At 40.6% G+C, this 22,032-nt stretch overlaps 1 long non-coding RNA gene across 1 annotated transcript; it reads left to right on the top strand.

Annotated features, from left to right (window-relative positions):
* Window positions 1-10,064: 10,064 nt before the first annotated feature.
* LOC142740619 (uncharacterized) lies at window positions 10,065-18,314 on the top strand. Its single transcript, XR_012880818.1, has 3 exons — window positions 10,065-10,118; window positions 13,226-13,344; window positions 17,935-18,314. It is a non-coding gene; the product is annotated as an uncharacterized LOC142740619 (long non-coding RNA).
* Window positions 18,315-22,032: the final 3,718 nt, after the last annotated feature.

Genomic DNA, 22,032 nt, shown 5'->3' with positions numbered 1-22,032 from the left:
GAGAGCAGAAAAGAAACGATCAACGGAGGAAAGTTTAGGGGCGTCAAGAGCCAAGGAGAAGGCCCACTCTTGGGGCCCTTCCTGGAGCCGGGACATAATTATACCCACCCGCTGGCTCTCAGAACCTGAGGAGTGAGGCTTTAAGCGAAAGTAGAGCCTACAACTCTCCCGAAAGGAGAGAAAAGTCCTCCGATCCCCTGAGAATCGGTCAGGCAACTTGAGGTGGGGTTCAAGAGGTGAGGTGAGGGGCACTACCATGGTAGCGTCAGGCTGGTTGACCCTCTGAGCCAGGGCCTGGACCTGCAGGGAGAGACCCTTCATTTGCTGGGCCAGGATCTCAAGGGGGTCACTACTTGCAACGACCCACCCTAGGCGACGGGGTACAACTGGGCGGCGGTCCCTACGCTCAGTAAGTGCACGAGACAAACAGACAAGGGTACACAATGCTAAGGGAAATGGGGCGGTTGCCCACGGCAACACCGTGAGCAACAAGAGTGGTGAACGAGCCGAGTCAAACCAGGAGTGAACGAGGTACCAAACACAGAGCAGGAGAGTAGTCAGTAAGCCAGGGTCAGTATGGAGCAGGATCAAAATAGTAGAAGCTGTAGCTGGGCCAGGAAACCACACGAGAAGTATCACAAGCAAAGGAGGAACAGGAAAGGCAGGTATAAATAGACAGAGGGCGGGAGCTAGCTCCGTCTGGCCAGGCTGCGATAGGCTCTCCCACTCCTAAGCCTGCCATCCTGAGTGGTGGAAGATGGAGTCAGTCTCAGAGACATAGACTCAGGTGCAGACTGATTACCTATGGGCGTATACACAGAAGTTGTGCCTGGCAGATCCTTTACAGGAAGATTGGAAAAAAGTGTTATGGACAGACGAATAGTAGTTTCAGGTGTTTGGATCACAGAAGAGCATTTGTGAGACACAGAACAACTGAAAAGATGCTGGAAGAGTGCCTGACGCCATCTGTCAAGCATGGTGGAGGTAATGTGATGGTCTGGGGTTGCTTTGGTGCTGGTAAAGTAGGAGATTTGTACAAGGTAAAAGGGATTTTGAATAAGGAAGGCTATCACTCCATTTTGCAACGCCATGCCATACCCTGTGGACAGCGCTTGATTGGAGCCAATTTCATCCTACAACAGGACAATGACCCAAAGCACACCTCCAAATTATGCAAGAACTATTTAGGGAAGAAGCAGGCAGCTGGTATTCTATCTGTAATGGAGTGGCCAGCGCAGTCACCAGATCTCAACCCCATAGAGCTGTTGTGGGAGCAGCTTGACTGTGTGGTACGCAAGAAGTGCCCATCAAGCCAATCCAACTTGTGGGAGGGGCTTCTGGAAGCATGGGGTGAAATTTCTGACGATTACCTCAGCAAATCAACAGCTAGAATGCCAAAGGCTGTAATTGCTGCAAATGGAGCATTCTTTGACGAAAGCAAAGTTTGAAGGAGAAAATTATTATTTCAAATAAAAATCATTATTTCTAACCTTGTCAATGTTTTTACTATATTTTCTAGTCATTTTGCAACTCATTTGATAAATATAAGTGTGAGTTTTCATGGAAAACACAAAATTGTCTGGGTGACCCCAAACTTTTGAACGGTAGTGTATATATATATATATATATATATATATATATATATATATATATATATATACAGACATACATACATACATACTAGTCCATCTCAATGAATTAGAATATCATCAAGAAGTTAATTTATTTCAGTAATTAAATTCAAAAAGTGAAACTCATATATTATATAGATTTATTACAGACAGATTGATCTATTTCCAGCATTTTTTTTCTTCTAATGTTGATGATTATGGGTAACCGTTAATGAAAATCCCAATTTTAGTGTCTCAGAAAATTAGAATATTATATAAGCCCAATTACAAAAATGATTTTTAATACCGAAATGTTGTCCTGCTGAAAAGTATGTACAGTATATGCACTCAATACTTGGTCGTGGCTCCTTTTGCATGAATTACTGCATCAATGCGGCGTGGCATGTCAGGCGATCAAGCCTGTGGCACTGCTGAGGTGTTATCAATGCGGCGTGGCATGGAGGCGATCAGCCTGTGGCGCTGCTGAGGTGTTATCAATGCGGCGTGGCAATGAGGCGATCAGCCTGTGGCACTGCTGAGGTGTTATGGAAGCCCAGGTTGCTTTGACAGCGGCCTTCAGCTCGTCTGCATTGTTGGGTCTGGTGTCTCTGATCTTCCTCTTGACAATACCCCAGAGATTCTCTATGGGATTTAGGTCAGGCGAGTTTGCTGGCCAATCAAGCGCAGTGATACTGTGGTTATTACACCAGGTATTGGTACTTTTGGCAGTGTGGGCAGGTGCCAAGTCCTGCTGGAAAATAAAATCAGCATCTCCATAAAGCTTGTCAGCAGAGGGAAGCATGAAGTGCTCGAAAATTTTCTGCTAGATGCTGTGCTGACTCTGGACTTGATATAACACAGTGGACCAACACCAGCAGATGACACGGCCCCCAAACCATCACTGACCGTGGAAACTTCACACTGGACCGCAAGCAACTTGGATTGATGCCTCTCCACTCTTCCTCTGGACTCTGGGACCTTGATTTCCAAATGAAATGCAAAATTGACTTTCATCTGAAAACAGGTCTGTAGACTACTGAGCAGCAGTGTTGGTCCACTGTGTTATGTCAAGTCCAGAGTCAACGCAGCCGTCTCGCAGGAAATTTTAGAGCACCCGCCAAGCTATTAGATTAGTGACATATAAAAGATTTTATCCCTCTATTTGTTTCCAGACAATTCATTGACTTTGATGGAAAAAATTAAAACTGGCATTTTTTTTCCCAAATATGTGAATTCAGGTGACCTTTTCTGACATCTGGTGCATGCCACTGGCTAAAAACACCTGAATACATATTTGTAAACTTATGCCAACTCCAATGATACTAAATATGTGTGCATTTCATACACGCTGGGGGCGCAAGGCGAAGCTTACAACGAATGTGCGCAAACTAGCATTTGGAGAGCAAATTTTCCAAAGCTGGTTCCAAAGTGATCTTTATGTATGCGACCAGTGTCACGGCCAAAGTCGCCGTGTAGCTCCAGCCTAAGACCCTCTGCACACGGCCGTGCCCGTAATCACGGCCGGTGATTACAGATACGGCCAGCCGCGACAGACACTCGCATTTGCGGACCGTAAAATCAGGAGCATGGCCTGTAAAATAAAAAAATAGGACATGTCCTTTTTTTTCCAGGTCATTTTTACGGCCCGGACACCTTCCCATAAATACAGGGGAAGGCGTCCATGGGAAATAGAAATGAATCGGCCTGTACTTTGATCCGCAATTACGTTCCGTAATTGCGGATCAAAATTACAGCCGTGTTCATGGGGCCTAAAACTGTACATCTATATATAATCTACAATTTAGATATCTATATAAAGATATTATAATCATCTATCTAACTCATATCTATCTATCTATCTATCTATCTATCTATCTATCTATCTATCTATCTATCTATCTATCTATCTATCTATCTATCTATCTATCTATCTATCTATCTATCTTATCTATCTATCTAGGTATATACAGAGTCAGGCAGCACTAGAAGCGTGTGGGTGCAAGCTCTGAGGAACAGACCAAGTTTCAAGTACATATAAATCGAAAAATGAGCAGCAACTCCAAGGATCAAGTGAAAAAATGGGTACTTTATTGCCCGTGCGACGTTTCAGCTCCGTCCACTGGAGCCTTTCTCAAGCCAGTGGACGGAGCTGAAACGTTGCACGGGCAATAAAGTACCCATTTTTTCACTTGAACCTTGGAGTTGCTGCTCATTTTTCGATTTATCTCTCTCTCTCTCTCTATCTGTCTCTATCTGTCTGTCTATCTATCTATCTATCTATCTATCTATCTATCTATCTATCTATCTATCTATCTATCTATCTATCTATCTATCTATCTATCTATCTATCATCTATCTATCTATCTATTTATCTATCTATCTATCTATCTATCTATCTATCTATCTATCTATCTATCTATCCATTCAAAGAATAGGCAGCACTCCACATCATAGTATCAAAAAAGTGAAAAAGCTTTTATTCACCCATATGGTAAAGTGCAACGTTTCAGTCCCAACCTGGACCTTTCTCAAGCAGTTCCAACAATGTGTAACATGAGGTTTAAATATTGTGTAGCATATAATTACATAATTACATCTATTAAGTAAAAAAACATTGTAAACCTATATTTCTATAAAATATGGAGTCATATTACATACATCCCTCTAGTGGGAAAAAAGTGCAGAGTGCATAGTGATAAATATAAAAAATCTAGTACATACACTGATCCATCAAATCCCTATCCCATATATAATTAATCAATCACATTTCATGTAAACACATGGTATAGTATATATCTTAATTAATAACTCACTGCCCGGAAGTCCATGACAGTCATAGTGTTCTATGTCTCGAGGACGAATTTCGGCGTCTATCTATTCATACTGCGCATGTCTACACACCTATTCTAATCCAGTGTTCAGACCTTGTGACGTAATCTGTAAAAAAGCCGACAAGTTATCCTATTGGGCTGAGCGTGTTAACTCCGCATGCGCAAAGGACATTTTGTAGGAGTTGTAGCCATCACAGAAAAGGGTAAATATGCCCTTTGATCCATAAATGCAATCACCGTGTATTCAGAAAATGTAATGTAACGTAATGTAAGAAGTGGATGAGGGATATCTAATTGCATCTGTTTTTTGTTTATACATATAAGAAAGTAGAGTGCATCTCCTATGTCGTTCTAGGCTGAGTCGGCTAGTCCCTTTTACAAGGATTCCAAGCCTCCCCTGCAGTCAACCGCATCCTGGATTTCAGGTGTGTGGATAGCACACCATATATCGCCCGTGCATCGACAAAAAGACAGAAGAGGAGTTCACATCTGGGTGCCGACTATCTCATCGCACTCCCATAGATTAAGGCCCTCATTTCCACAATATTATAATAATACTTCCATTTTTTCAAAACAAGAAAGGGGGGGCATAATACAGAATAACACAGTACAGGGATGATGGTTTAGATTATCCACAGGGAGAATTACTGGATCCATGTGACAAAATGAGCCGCAATATTGGCACGTGTATTAAACATCTGTTCTTGAGACAGGTGAACTATGATGTGTCTGGAATTCGATATGGCAGTAATTTGATCATCCTATCAGCAATCTATAAAAGAAACAAAAGAAGAAAAGGGAGCAAGAAAAGAAAGTATCAGTGTATCACATAAAAAAGACAAAAAAATCAATAACCAATCCATGTTTGTCCTTTGAGGGATACACATTGTCAACTGCCTACACAGACAAAGTCATGGAAACAGACCCACCGGTTACCGGAGGGCAAGTCAACCTACTCAAGTCACGCTACCCAATTTCTAGTCAACATTTAACCCCTTAACAACGAGCGACGGATATATCCGTCACCAGCAGGTGTTAGTTCGCACATAGCATACCCACGCGATCATCGGCAGGAGCACAGCTGTTATACACAGCCTGGCTCCTGACTCAACTGCCGGAATCGAAGCGCACTCTGATTTCGGCAGTTTAACCCATCATATGACGCTGTCAAAAGCGACAGCGGCTTCTAAGGTGTTTGACAGGGGGAGGGAGCTCCCTCTGTCACTCCATCGGCACCCCTGCAAAGAAATCGCGGGGCGCCGTCGGGTTTCCATGGCAGCCGGGGGCCTAACAAAGGCCCCCAGGTCTGCCTTCAGCATCCGCCTATTAGCCCATGCCAGAGGCATGGCCTAATAGATTGTCTGTTACTTTTACACTGACAGGCAATAATACTTTGGTATACGAAGTATACCAAAGCATTATATAAGCAATCAGCAGATCGCATGGTGAAGTCCCTTGGTGGGCCAAAAAAAAAAAAAGTAAAACAGTTAAATAAAGATTTTTTGAAAAAAAAAAAGCTTACAGTAAACATAAAATAAAAACACTTTTTTCCCCAAAAAGTTGTTTTATTAAGTAAGTGTGTAAACAAAAACCACATATATAATATCACCGCGATGGTAACAACTCGAACAATAAAGTTAACACATTAATTAACCTGCCGGGTGAACGGCGTCCAAAAAAACGCAAAAAACCGTGGCAAAAATTCTTTTTTTCTTCCATTCCCACCATAAAAAATAAAATAAAAATGAATAAATGAGTGCCATGTACCCCAAAATACTACCAATAAAAACGACACCTTTTCCCACAAAAAACAAGCCCACATATGGCTACATTGACGAAGAAGAAAAAAAGTTACGACACTTGAAATGTGGTGATGCAAAAATAAGTTTTGTTGTTTTTTTTAAAAGGTTTTTTGTTCTGCAAACGTAGGAAAACATAAAACCTCTACATATTTGGTATCCCCATAATTGTGCCAACCCATCAAATAAAGGTAACATGTTATTTCTGCCGCATAGTGAACGGCGTAAATTTGTAACGTGAATAACAATGCTGGAATTGCCGTTTATTTTCAATTTTTTCCTAAAATAAAGTTAATAAAAGTCAATCAATATATTATATGCACCCAAAAATTATGCAATTGAAAATACAACTCGTCCCGTAAAAAAAAAAAAGTCCTTATACAGCTATGTCGACGGAATAAAAAAAAAGTTACGATTCTTGAAATACAACAGTGAAACAACAAAAAAATAATCCTTGGTCATTAATGCACAAAATGGCCTGGTTATTAAGGGGTTAAGCCATGGGGTCTTAGGATATTCAGCTGAAAAATCCACTCCAGTTCTTTCTTTTTTAATAAACGTGCCCTATTCCCCCCCCCCCCTCATCTCAGTGGGCGCACACTGTCGATGACACAAAATCTCAATTGTTTTTCGTAATGTTTGGCCTCAAAAAAATGTTTGGGGACTGGCAAATCCAAATGTTTACATTGGATTGTGTACCGATGTTGGTTAATTCTAATCTTCAGATCCAATGTTGTTTCCCCCACATACAACAAATTACACGAGCACTGTAACAAGTAAATCACTAAATCACTGTGGCATGTCAGGAAGTAATTAATTTTTTAGACCTTATTGGTAACAGGGTGTGAAAATGTATCTCCCTTGTTCAATAATGTGCAGTTTATACAATTCAGACACGGATAGCATCCCTTTTTCCTAGGGGCAAGGAACGTTTGTGTATCCTTCTTTCTTGTACCCAGGTCTGATCTAACCAATTTATCTCCTAGGTTGCAAGGTTGACGGTGTGAGAAAAGGGGAGGCACCTTAAATTCGGGTACATTACCAAAGTAGTCACCCAATATCGACCAATGTTTATGTATTATTCGGGAAATAAGTTGACTAATTTCACTATAGGTGGATATAAATGGAATCCTACTGATTTTTTTGATGTCCTCAGTATTAGAACCTCTCGTCTTTGAGGGGGCCTTAATGATCTTCTCATGTTATATTTTGAATCCCCTTTCCCTAAATTTACGTGTAAGAACATTCACATTTTCATCCAATAATCCCTCCTCACTGACTATCCTTTTAACTCGAATAAATTGGCTAAATGGGAGAGATCTAACCATAAAGCGTGGGTGGTTACACTCAAACCTCAATAAGTTATTTTTGTCAGTTGGTTTGATAAACAAATTAGTAGAAACTACACTTTCGAACAAATTTCTTTCACCATCCAAGAATTGTTTATTTTCTTGGGAATATACAACAGTAAAGCTCAGGTCAGGATCCATAGCATTTAAGAATTCATGGAAAGCATTCAATTCATCAAGGCTTCCCTGCTATATCAGGAAGAACTAGTCTGAAGTGATGGGACAAATAGACACACTCCTCCTCCAGTATGCTCATGAAAATATTGGCCTACATAGGTGCAACATTCGCACCCATTGCGGTTCCCCTCAGTTGTAAAAAATAGTCATCTTCAAATAAAAAATAGTTGCATGTAAGTACGATCTGTAGCAGATTCAATATAAATTCACGACTCCCTAATGAGTGATCCGATGTCTGAAGCCTTTTAGACACAGCTGATAAGCCCCTATCATGGTTAATTGATGTATATAAACTCACAATGTCAAAAGAGACAAGATAATATTAAAACAAGAGTAGTAAGGATGCACTCCAATTCGTTGGTGCTATTCAGGTTCGGGTTTTACCCCACTAATAGATATATAGAAAAACCTAAAAGCACTCCAAAGACATATGGTTGTGTTGATTCCAAGGAAGAATTATTTATTTTTCATTCATTCCACATGGTTTAATATATGTACATAACAGAAGAAATTTTAATGCAAGCGATAGGCATTTAATGACGTTTCGGCCCAACCAAGGCCTTTCTCACATTCGCTGCAATAAAGACAAAAAGTACAAGATCATATATAACAATTTGTATAGGACAGAGAAAAATAATAAACATTAAAAGAAAAAGAAATAATAATATATAAATACATTCAAATGTTCCAATAAGGGAAAATCGTTCATAATGGAAATTAACTATATAAATGATACTCTGCATAGGCAGTAAGACATATTCCATAAATTTGACCATTTTCATTATGATCCAGTATAGTAAAGATTGTCTCCCTAGAACTAGGTATACAGGTATATATAAGGGATATGACCTAGAAACATGCAGATCTATAAATTGCAATGTATAACATAAATACAATTAAGGCATCCGAGCCTGATCTAGTTGGAGAGGTATTGAGAAAATACCTCTCTAGACCATACCATAAAATACCGGTGTGGAAGTCAATGGTGGGTAAGAGTATAGACATAAAAAGTAGATCGTTCTATATTCAAACATGCGGAACGGCCATGGGTTCGAACGTAGCCCCACCCTATGCAAATGCATATATGGCTTCTTTTGAAGAGGAACATGTATACAACAATCCTCTCTTTATACAGCATGCCCTATGCTGGTTTAGATACATAGACAACATCTTCTGCATTTGGGATGGCCCCGCGGGATCCCTGGATGATTTCGTCATTTACATTAACCAAGTGAGAGATGAATTAAAATTTACCCTTAATTTTAGTAAGGAAAAGATCTCGTTTTTGGATACCATCATTGTACTGGATGAGGCGGGATCTCTTAGCTCAGACCTCTATTCAAAACCTACAGACAGAAATGGTTTGCTGCACTACAGCAGTAACCATCCTAGGAACACGCTCTGTTCCCTACCACGTTCTCAGTTTATGCGAGTGTCCAGGATTGTGTCTGATGTGGACACTAAAAGAATTAGACTACAGAATATGTCTAAAAAATGTGAACAGAGAGGCTATCCTAGACCGCTCTTGTCGAAGGAACTTGATAGATTAATAGTGACGAATCACGAGACCATGGTGAGAAGACCAAAACAAGCTAGGCTACCACTAATTTTGACATATCATCCTTTAATACCGAAATTATTACAGAGCGTCCGCAGACATTGGTCGGTATTATATACCGCCTACCCCGAGATCGAGGAATTCAAGAATCCAGTGATGATGTCTTCAAAGAGGCCCCCTAACGTTCGTGACCGCGTTATTAGAGCTGACATTGGCAGACAAACTTTTTTACAGACAAAACGCAATGGCACATTTCCATGTCTGCATTGCTCGTGCTGTTCCAACATTATTAAGGGGGACAAGATCCAACACCCCCACACCAACAAAACCTTCTCAGCTAAGGGCTTTTTTACATGCGACTCGAATTTCGTTGTCTACTTAATCAAATGCCCGTGTGGTTTGACTTATGTTGGGGAAACGACCCAACACATTAGAGATCGGATATCGAGCCATAAATCCACAATAAGGTGCAAGAAAACGTGGCTACCGCTCCCCGATCACTTTATCAAATCCAACATTTCCCAGCTAAGATTTCAAATCATTGAGCAGGTCTCAAGGCCTAGGAGGGGTGACAATCATATACACTTATTAAAATAACGGGAGTCATACTGGATTCACACATTAAAGACCCTGACACCTAAAGGCCTAAACAGAGAATTTGATCTATTATGCTGACAATGTTAATATCCTCTGTCGATCACAGTGATTTATGTAACTAATACCGTATGTTTATCTCTTTCTCAGGCACGCTCGAAAAAGCTTGTAACAGAGACCCAATATGCGACCAGATACAGGTACCATAAAACCGGTTCACTTTCTCTCTATCTATTGTCTAGTCTTCCTCAGTTTCTGACATAATTTACTGACACATTTTATTAATTCATATTGTCTTCTGTCTTGTATTATGATACACATATGCTACAAAAAATATATATAATTTCTCTTTTCTTTCTATTTACATTGTATATTTTCATGTTACATAGAATATCTTTATTTCCATTTGACATATAATACAATATAGACATATATAGATAAATTTCGTTCCATTACATAAATTGAATCCACTTTTCTGTTGTCACCATTGTATCCATTCACGTATCACACTAGTTTAATATGTCAAAAACTCACTCAGGTCGGGCATTAAAACTACTGTGCCATTTTTAGTCAATCTAAGCATTATCTAATATATCCTTGCTATACACTGCGCTACTTACACATATGTTCACCTCTAAGAGTGATGCATCGTTGCATGCCGTCGTTATGTTTAATCATGCCATGAAATCAACCTGCACTAGACGTCATAACAACAAGGACAGCTTGCGTTCCACTGGGGGATGTTATCCCCCATACTGCGCATGCGCTAACACCTTTCTGCGTGCCACATACCGGATATCCAGTTTTGAAGCGGGCGCCATAAAAATAGACGCTGCAGTGAATATCTTCACACCCGTGAGCGTCTGGCAGACGCCATTATAACTCTATACCTCCCCGAGATTATATGCAGGTATGACACCATCTGGTACCAGTCTATCCCTTCATCTTCTATCTACTTTTTATGTCTATACTCTTACCCACCATTGACTTCCACACTGGTATTTTATGGTATGGTCTAGAGAGGTATTTTCTCAATACCTCTCCAACTAGATCAGGCTCGGATGCCTTAATTGTATTTATGTTATACATTGCAATTTATAGATCTGCATGTTTCTAGGTCATATCCCTTATATATACCTGTATACCTAGTTCTAGGGAGACAATCTTTACTATACTGGATCATAAAGGAAATGGTCAAATTTATGGAATATGTCTTACTGCCTATGCAGAGTATCATTTATATAGTTAATTTCCATTATGAACGATTTTCCCTTATTGGAACATTTGAATGTATTTATATATTATTATTTCTTTTTCTTTTAATGTTTATTATTTTTCTCTGTCCTATACAAATTGTTATATATGATCTTGTACTTTTTGTCTTTATTGCAGCGAATGTGAGAAAGGCCTTGGTTGGGCCGAAACGTCATTAAATGCCTATCGCTTGCATTAAAATTTCTTCTGTTATGTACATATATTAAACCATGTGGAATTTATGAAAAATAAATAATTCTTCCTTGGAATCAACACAACCATATGTCTTTGGAGTGCTTTTAGGTTTTTCTATATATCTAAAAGAGACAAGATAGACTTCAACTCTATTTTTTAAATTCACATTTTGTAATTTGATCAAAAAATCACTTGTATCACGTATGTATGATTTGCTCTGAGTTGCAAATCTCCCCAATGCTTTGTCTAAAAAAATGGCAATGTGACTCAAAATTGAGTCACATCCAGAGACTATCGGTCGCCCTGGGGGGGTAATCAAGGACTTGTGTATTTTTGGGAGGACGTATATAACGGGAGTAACTGGATGTTCGACCAATAGGTTTTTGTGTAAATCATTGTCTATCAAATCTGTCACTTTTTTCTTCATCTAGGATGAATTTAATCTTACGCATTATATCAAATTATCCTCTCTCTCTCTCTCTCTCTCTCTCTATCAAAACAAAGTGCTACTCTTTGTATATTATCTATCTATCTATCTATCTATCTATCTATCTATCTATCTATCTATCTATCTATCTATCTATCTATCTATCTATCTATCTATCTATCTATCTATCTATCTATCTATCTATCTATCTTATCTCTGTTTGTCTCATATATATTGATATATAGTATAGTTCCGGTCTGGGGCTACACAGCGACTTTGGCCACAACACAGGTCCCATGGCCAAAAATCGCTTTGGCTGGTAAAATTACTGCGACCACATTAACTTTCATTACTTGCCTTGTACGCTATGGAACATAGTGATCTTTGGCCGTGCGACTGTGTCGTGTCCAAAGTCACCGTGTAACCCCAGCTTAAAAAACTAAATGATAGATAGATAGATAGATAGATAGATAGATAGATAGATAGATAGATAGATAGATAGATAGATAGATAGATAGGATAGATATGAGATAGATAAATAGATAGGGAGAGGGGAAAAAAGTATAACTCTGCAGGACGTTCTAGAACGGCCCTGCAGAGTTAATTGCGGACCGCCCGGACGTTTATAGTCTATGGGCGGTCCGCAAGTGGTTAAAGGAATGCTGCAAATCCCAAATTTTTGTTCAAACCCAAAGTTTGTACCGTTTTAAGTTTCCAAATCCATCGGGCCTCTAATCGCAACAATTTTTTCATGAAAGACCCACCCATCAAATCCATTTCCACATGATCGATGCCAATAACACGTAAGGTTTTGGAGTCACATCTATGGGGGAGAAAAAAATGTCTGGGTAAAGTTTTCAAGTGCTCCATCATTTCAGGTTTGGTTCCCCTAGCTGGCCCAATCCCATTAACATGTTCCCTCGTCCTTACCGTAAGATTTCTTGTGGTCAAGCCGACGTATAACTTGGGACAGGGACATTGAGCATAATAGATCACTCCTTTGGTGTGGCAGGTGATAGGCCATGTAATAAAAACATTCCTTATTTGTATCAATATTTGGACAGGCAATACAATGTCCACACGGGCGACAACCCCAGAGTGGTTCACCAGCTCCAAGAATTGGTTTTATCCCCGAAGGGTTATGATAATTAAGAACCAATGTATCACGCAAATTTCTCGCCCGTCTAGAGGCAACATCAGGTCTCGGAGGTAGAACTTCCGATAAAATAGGATCAGTACGCAGTATAGGTCAATATTGAGATAGGCATTGCGTAATTTCCCCACATCTATCATGTTAAGTTGCCACATACCTGCCGTTTGTGTAGGGGAAGATTTTTTTTTTACTATAGGTTGAAGTAGTTGTGATCATGTCGTTTTACGAGCTCTACTGTATGCCCTCCATATAAACTTTTTGCTGTATCCCCTGTCCAGGAACCGCTGTCTTAGAATGGATGATTGCCTCTCAAAATCTACTTCAGAGGAACAAAGTCTCTTCATTCCGAGAAATTGACCCGTAGGAATGGCTTGACTTGGATGTGAGAATGAGGCATGTAAGTACGAATTGACTGCAGTCTCTGTGGACATCCGTCTGTCTGTATGTATCCATCACTATCACGCTTGATAAGCACATCCAAGAAATTGATCGCCATTTCCTCAATTTACCATGTTAATCAGATGTTCAAATTGTTGCCATTCAATTCTATCACAAAAGAGGAGAATTTGTCTTTAGTGCCCTGCCAGATCAGAAGGATGTCATCAATGAACCTAGTCCAGAGAACGACTTTGTTCATTGATGACATCCAATCATATAAGAATAAATCCCACTCCCACAACCCCTGTAACAGATTGGCAGATGAGGGTGCACAGGCCGCCCCCATTGCCGTCCCCTGGAGCTGTAGGTAGAAGGATCCACCAATGGTGAAGAAATTGTGTGTAAGTACAAATTTCAACAGTGTCAAAATAAATTGGGACACAGAAGAATCCATGTCAGTCATCCTCAGAAAATAAGCTACTGCCCATAAGCCATCCTGGTGTCTGATGTTAGTGTACAAAGACTCGACATCACAGGTGGCAAGCAGCATGTCAAAATCTAAATGAACGCCCTCCAATTTCTGAAGCAAGTCAGCAGAGTCCCTCAGATAAGAGGGAAGAGTTTCTACCATAGGTTTCAGCACAGCGTCGATATACTTACTGATATTGTCACAGAGGTTTCCTCTCCCCCGAAATGATGGGATGACCATTTGGTGACTTAGAGTTCTTATGTATCTTTGCTAGTAGATAAATACTTGCTACTGTAGGTTCTTGTACAGAGAGACACTCACTCAATTAAGAGGATATGATGCCCCCATCCAATGCCTCCTTCAGTATACCAATTAGTGCTGTGCTGAAAGAGGAAAGAGGGTTAAAGGTCAGCTTCTTATAGCAGGTAGGATTCCTTAATTGTCGATATGCCTCCTTTTCATACATTTCTCTCTGCCAAACAACTACATTGTCACCCTTATCCACTGGTATATTATATCTCTCAGAGTCCTCAATTTCTTTCGAGTTTTACGTTCAGCTGATGTTAAATTATCATGTCTAATAGACCTAGGTATTTGCTCCAACTCCTGTGACACCAGTTTTACAAATAGATTAATAGGTGGACTTATTGCAAATTGTGGCAACCTGGTTGAGCGTTTCCGTATGGAGAGTGGGATCCTACCTATTTAAAAGATGGATGCAAACTACTGACCGAATCTGCACCGTGTCAAAGAGGACTTAGCTAGAGACTGTTCCAATACCTCTGAGGCCACTTTCACACTAATGTATTTTGCATTAGTAATTGTAAGCCAAAACCAGGAATGGGTCTAAAACACAGAAGAGGTGGAAATCTTTCCATTATACCTTTTCTCTGTTTATGTTCTACTCCTGGTTTCCAAATACTGATGCAAAATACTGCTGAGTAAGAAGCCTAAAGCCCCTTTTACAACGGCCAACGATCAAGCAAACGGGCATTCATATGAATGCTCATTCCCGATCATTGCCCTATGTAAACGATCAGCCGATGAACGAGCAAACGCTCAATCATTGGCTGGGCTGATCTGCTTGTTTACCCGGCCAATAAAATGGTTGCTAGTCGGCAGCACAACTTCCTGTGCAAACAGTCGACTACGGTATTCATTTCATCAAAACTACGGAACCCTTGCACTACTGACACTAAAGGAAACCATTTACACCGGATGCGTCACCATTAAAATCAATGGGAATGCAAACCAAAACCTATGGTTTCCATTTGTTTCTGTCAGGGTTTTTCGTTCTGACGGGAAGCTCCCACGGAACGACAGAACAGAACCCTGATGTGAATGTGAACAAAGTCTTTATTCTTCACAGTTATCAAGATCTCTGCTTGTTGTTATTTAGCAGGAACATTCATTGTTTACTTCCAGTGAATTAAATTCTGTCCTGGTCATGTGATGGACCCACAGGTGCTGGGATCATTAGAAGACACAGCTCTAATACACATACTGTAACGAGTCAGTCACCTGTGTATCCATCACATGACCATGGAAAAGTCCTGGACAACCCCTTTAAAGGGCATTTCTGAAATGAAAAAAAGGGTCTACTTTTCTTCCACAAAAAGCACTTGTTATTTTTTTTTTCCATGTCACTATCTACATTAAAAACAATCCTGAAATATACACTTTTTACTGAGCCCATACAATAGGCTGATACTATTTATTCTGTAGAGATGACTTTTTAGCTTGTGCTGTGCACACTGGGGAAGGGTCAGTAGTTACCTCATTATCATCACAGGCAGGATTACATTGAAATGTATCACCTGTATTATTTAGGTTTAGTTCACACCTGCGTAGGGTGTGTTCTGTTGTTCTGCTACATCAGAGGGGTAGAACAAGGGAATAATGGAAGCTTCCGTTGCACAATGGACATTGCTGGCGGCCGATGGAACGTATTGACAATAATAGTTTCCATCGGTTTTCCGTGGGGGTGTCCATGATTTTACTATAATCTCCGGTAATCTCGGCCGGACCTGTGATGGAGCCTCTAACGCAGAGGCCTAAGCTAAAGGCAGATAGCACATGATCACACCATTGGCATTAGGTGATGGGGACACCTATACCATCATATGTATAATATATTATATAAAATTAAAACAGATAAAAAAAAGGTTTTAAGTATACATTTTTAATTAGTAAATAAATAAATAAATAAATAAATAAAGGTGCTTGGATTCCTTTAAGGGCCTGTTCACATCACCGTTCATTTCCGTTGCGGGGTTCCATCGAAGGGTTCCGTCGGGTGAACCCCGCAACGGAAAGTGAAACTGACAGCACAGCTTCCGTTTCAGTCGACTACGCTATTGATTCCGTCGGAAAACCGGAAACCAGCCGGAATGGTGACGAACGGAAAGCATTAGCGATGTTTCCGTCACCATTGAGATCAATGGTGACTGAAACGGAAGCTGTGCTTTCACTTTCACTTTCCGTTGCGGGGTTCACCCGACGGAAACCTCGAACGGAACCCCGGAACGGAAATGAACGGTGATGTGAACAGGCCCTAAAGAAACACTCCAGGGGAAACTTACACAGTGGAGATTTATCAAAAATAGTGCAAAATAAAACAAAAGTAGTTGACAATAGTTGAACCAATCAGATTTCAGCTTTCATTTTCTACTTTTACTTTGCACTACTTTTGATAAATCTCACCCACTGTTATATGCCTAGTGCTGGACCTGAGCGGGCAGAGCATGATCCAGAGATTCAAAAAACAACAAGGATAGAGACAATGCAAAACTCCCTCAGACCCTGCACTAAGTATTATACAGTATGAGCATTGTGAGAAACTAGACATGGACCGCACATCCACAATATACACGTTGATCTGAGCCGCTAGGCATTATTTATGAACATGAACATGAGGTTCTTTGTTAACATTTTGATTAAACTGTATATGCCCACTTGCCACTTCACGCCGACCTCTTTCAAAGTGGGTCCCTACTCTATCGGTTGAAGTACCGCATGGTGGCCGCTGCCACCGCAGCACCGCTCCTGCAGAGGGAGCAACCCAGGGGCCCAAAAGCACCAATGCTATCAGGCTATGCCAAGCCTCTGAGCCACGTCCCCCCACAAGTGAAGCACTACAGCAACAGACGCCACAGCACCACAACATGTGAACAGATGGAATAAGCTCACCTTACCATGCTCCCCCAGTGCCAACTGAGAGCACAAGCAAGAGCAGAAACACTTACGAGGTCATTCCTAAATTACAATCCTCTGGGTCAAATGTGTTTGGAGTGCCGGTACCAGGAAAAACAAAAAAAATTTGAGGATGATAAACGATACAATATCAGCATTGTGAGAAACTAGACATGGACCGCACATCCACAATATATACGTTGATCTGAGCCGCTAGGCATTATTTATTAACATGAACATGAGGTTCTTTGTTAACATTTTGATCAAATTGTGTGGTTGTGTCTGTCCCTGCGGTGCTGCACCTGTGGGGGATGTGGCTCAGAGCCAAGGAGGCTTGGCGTGGCCTGACAGCATGGGTGCTTTTGGGCTTCTGGGCTTTTCCCTCTGCAGGAGTGGTGTTGCAGTGGCGGCGACCGCCATGTAGTGCTGCAACTAGTAGAGTAGGGACCAATTTTTTAAGAGGTCGTCGTGAAGTGGCAAGTGGGCTTATACAATTTGATCAAAATGTTAACAAAGAACCTCGTTCATGTTTATAAACTTTTGCCTAGCAGCTATAGATCAATGTATTACCAGTGGATGTGCGGTCCATGTCTAGTCTCCCATACTGATAATTATTATACAGTATATCACTTTTCCTGAGGTAATATGGTAGGACATTATGAAATGGGTTGGTATGCACTAAAAGGCCCTACATACTATAAGAAGAGACTCATCTGGTTAGTCAAGGGTCAAGTAGCTGGTACCGGTCTTTGTTCTGAGAAACATACTGTTATTGCATCTTTATCTAACAGCAAACTTCAACGTTTCTTTGTTTTTATTGGTATAAACGATAAATGATTGATTAGTGACTAAAGTAAAATGTCCCGGGGTCACTGAGCTATTAACTATTGAACCAAGGTCAATAACCTGTTTTCATAATATTTCTTATGTCTGCTTTGTACTTTCTAGGCTCTCTCTCTCTCTCTCTGACTGAGAGATTACTGCATAAGAAGATAAGAACAGTCTTAAATTTCCGGGGTTTTGTAAACATTCATTAGTGCCTACTCCATTTGCACACAAGTGGTCCATCTCTGATCTGATTAGATCCAAAATATTTGCGTAAACTTAATAGAAGTCACTTCAGGACCAGCTAACAGTAGGATCGGTTAAGTATGTTTGCCATAGTAATGTGTTCATACTGAAGAGCTTATAAATGTGATGTTAAGTCTGTGTTCCTTGCCTTGCCGCCCCTAAAGAAGCACTCTAGGAATTATTATTTTTGTCTATATAGGGGAGCAGAGGCTATTATAAAAGAATAATGTAGAGGCTCTTGCGTATGACTTGTGTATTCCTGTTTTAATTAATGTGCCATTTATGGGCTGTCTGCCATCTTGGTTCCTTCTACCTCTCTGATGTGGTTCCCTAATGCAGCCTTCATTTCCCATGATGCTCTTGGCTTTGCAGAGGGGCGTAGCCTTATCCCACGGCACTTGTTCTGCTCTGAGTTGTATCTAAGAATATCAAGTGATAGATCAGTGATAAAGAACTTCTGTACTCACACTACATATTCGTATTCCTATGTGATGCAACTCCAGCCTGTTTCCCCTTCCTCCTCCTAGTGATGGATTTATCTCGTTCAGCTCTTACAAGCAGGAGACAGGGAAGAGCAGTGTGAAGCTGCATCTCATAAAAATACACTGGACTCTTTGCACACAGATCTCAGATAGTATAGACAGTTAGGGGTGTGGGGGTTATATCTGTGCAGCTAATCACAGTATGGACTCACCTATTATATTCACTGCACTCCTGGTCCCATAGGGCCGAAATGGCAGCACTATATGCATGGGGGACATACAGAGGAAAAAGGAGTGCAGAGCTGGTTGGGGAGGGGGTCTTAGAACTGCCAGGAGACATTTAATAGGTGATTATGTAATCCTGTAGTTCACAGGAAATCAGCCACACAGAAGAGACTGACCACCTGTCTACACATGATAACATGGTCTGTTTTGGTAGTCAGACTGAGATCACATGACACAGCTGCCCATAATGAAAGGGTTCAAAATACATGGACGCAACTGAGCTGGGAAGAAACAAATGACACTGCAAGAATATTGCTGGTGAGTTAGAATGATATGTGCCGAAAAAGAGATTACCGGAGTGCTTCTTTAAGTACATGGTTGAATCTGTTGTAAACTAAAAACTTTGTAGAGAATATTACATGTCTGTTCCATTTATGTAGTAGTGCAAACATCTTTGTATAAACAATTTGAGAAGGTAGTTGTACCCTTTAAGCATATATTAGCAATGTATAAATATCTACTTAGATCTTTTCTCCTTGGAGATGCAGTAAAGGCCTTAATTATTTTCACATTACCCACCTCACATACAGAGAAACTCATTCTGTAATGGATATAACATAATCAGTAACTTTCCAAAATTTTAGAATATAACATTTTCATAGAAAAAAAAAAATCTATTTAAAGAGGCTCTGTCACTATATTAGTAATGCCCTATCTCCTAGCTAATCTAATAGGCGCTGTCACACTGATAATACTAGTTAAAATTGTGTCCCAAAACTTTTATTGTTTTAAAAGTTATGAGCTTTTTTCTAAATATGTATTTGGGCCTTTATTAGGCAACTGGGAGGTAACAGCAGCAATTCTCCTGAGGTGGAGCTACATCACAGCCTCTGACCCTGTTCTATCAGCATGAAGCTGCTTCACACAGTGTGAGAGACTGAGGCTGGAGGGAAGGGGGATCACTTCAAACAGTCATATATTGGGCTGTGGACCACCTAGAACAGCGGTTCTGGTGGCATATGAAAGAGGAGATTCTAATCTTTCATCTTTAATATCACCAGTTAAAAACACAGGCGGGAATGGAATTTGTGTACTATATGATTACACTGTGTTGCTGGGCAGGGAAGGGTGAGAAGCTGCATGCTGATTGCTCCATAACTCCATAACTCCCTGCATAGCCGCGCCGTCTGCAAGCACGCACCTGCGTCCCCTAGTGAAGCGGCATCTGCCTCCTCCCTTGTGTCTCCCTTGGACGTTAACGGTAGGAAGTATTCTATTCGTCGTTGGTTAGCAACAGCATTAAAACGTTATTATGTTATAAAAAAAAGAGTTCGGAGATTTGTTGTTCTTTAAAATTAAATACAAGTCAATGTGTGCACTTTATGTACAGTGAGACTATTTAATAAAGTTCAATTATTTATTACGCTGGGTGTGCCTGCTTGTATGTACCACTTTAAGTAGTAAATGCTTTAGTTCCCTATGGGTCTGAGCCTCTCTTTTTTGTTCATTTTCTGTAAGACCAACACTTTTAAAAGGGCCACTGACAGATACAATTGCTCCAGCGGTCACTTAGTACACAAAGGAGTGTTCCTCTCTGCTGCACTAAGCCACCGCTGGACCTAAACAATAATTCGCTGTAAAATAATAAAATAGATAATTGACATAACTGACAATGCGTTGTGTGACATGTCCAACATTCCAGCTTCTTTCTTCTGCGAATGCCTCAAAGCTGGCATTCTCTCAACATCAGGTGGGAAGAATGCCAGCTTCCAGTCATGCGCAGGAAAAAGAAGAAGCCAGACTGCTGGACTGATGTCATGCATCGCAAGCTCACAATGTAAGTTATTTATTTAATTTTTTTACTGCTAATTACCATTGTTTCAGTCCAGTTGTGGCTTTATACAGCAGGGAGGAGCATTCCTTGCTGTACTAAGTGAACATTGGAGCGATTGATCTGTCAATGGCCCTTTAAACATATTGTACGGCTCTCGCGGAATTATATTTCAAAATATGTGGCGTTTACGGCTCTCTTAGCCAAAAAGGTTCCTGACCCCTGAGTTAGGAGATAGGCAATTGATAAACTGGTGAGAGAGCCTCTTTAACAATCCAGTCTTAAAGGACCAATAATTTGATCTCATCAAAGACATTGGTGGCATATCGCTGGGAAGCACAATGCCACTTTGTCTCTTGTGGACTCCACTCGTCTTCTTTCAGACCGCTGCAAGGGCGAGCATTACAGTCACTGAAAAATCCAAGCAGAAATTAACGGAGAAGAAGTGGCATAATGCTTTCCTAGTGCCACTGCCACTCCACTTTAGGGACGTTACCTGTATATGCCACTGATATCTGATCGGTGGGTTTCCGACCAATTTTTCCCCCACAGATTGCTTGTTTTTGCTTGTCAGGTTATAGAATTACAAACAGTTACTAATATCATGCATGCATATTAATGTAAATGTTTCAAGAGTTTTCCACAACTAGAAAGATTTGAGAAATGAAGTAGTGATCATGGTGGGGCAGACATTTTTCGGTCTCACCCTAGCCTGAAAGAGCTGCAAACAGAAAACAATAAATTGCATTTAACTATGTGTGTCCCTAAAATGCATTTCTCCCCTAAGATGTTCATAGTCAAATCGGTTTGTATTATTCTCTTCCTATCAGTAATATCTTATATTATACTAGTCAAGACTGTTCTGAGCGTGGTAGTTATAATTACCTTTGCTATGTCTTCTATGCCATATTTCTTGCCACTTGCCACTAAGAGTGCTTTAGTGCTTATTCAGACAAACATTAAATATGACTGTGTGACTCTGTTAAAGCAACGGCCGTCACACAGACGCATGTATTTCAATGAGGCCGTTCAGACGGCCATTGTTTTAACGGACCGTGTGATGGGGTCCATTGAAAAATAGAACATGTCCTATTTTCTTCCGTTTCCACGGATCCCTCCATAGACTCAAATCTACGGAGATCCGTGAAAACAGGACCAGCACAGGGTCACTGCGGACGTGAATAAGCCCTAAAGGAGTCCTTAAGGTTTTACAATCACCTCTCATAAAGCAAGCTTCACTGAAATGAAAGGGTGTCCATGCCATTCAATGTCAACAAGGGGTAAAGCTGCCATTCTCCTATGCCAAGACCAATGATAGATGCAGCTTGAAGAGTTTATTCACATGAATGGAATAATCGGCCGCGTGACAGACGTTTTGTTAACGGCCGTCACATGGCTGCATTAAGATAAATGCCGTTCTATGGGGCTATTCACACG

The sequence above is a fragment of the Rhinoderma darwinii genome, chromosome 2, assembly GCF_050947455.1.
Source record: "Rhinoderma darwinii isolate aRhiDar2 chromosome 2, aRhiDar2.hap1, whole genome shotgun sequence".
NCBI classification, from domain to species: domain Eukaryota; kingdom Metazoa; phylum Chordata; class Amphibia; order Anura; family Rhinodermatidae; genus Rhinoderma; species Rhinoderma darwinii.
The sequence above is the reverse complement of the archived record's forward strand: the minus strand, read 5'-3'. Positions and strand labels throughout refer to the sequence as shown.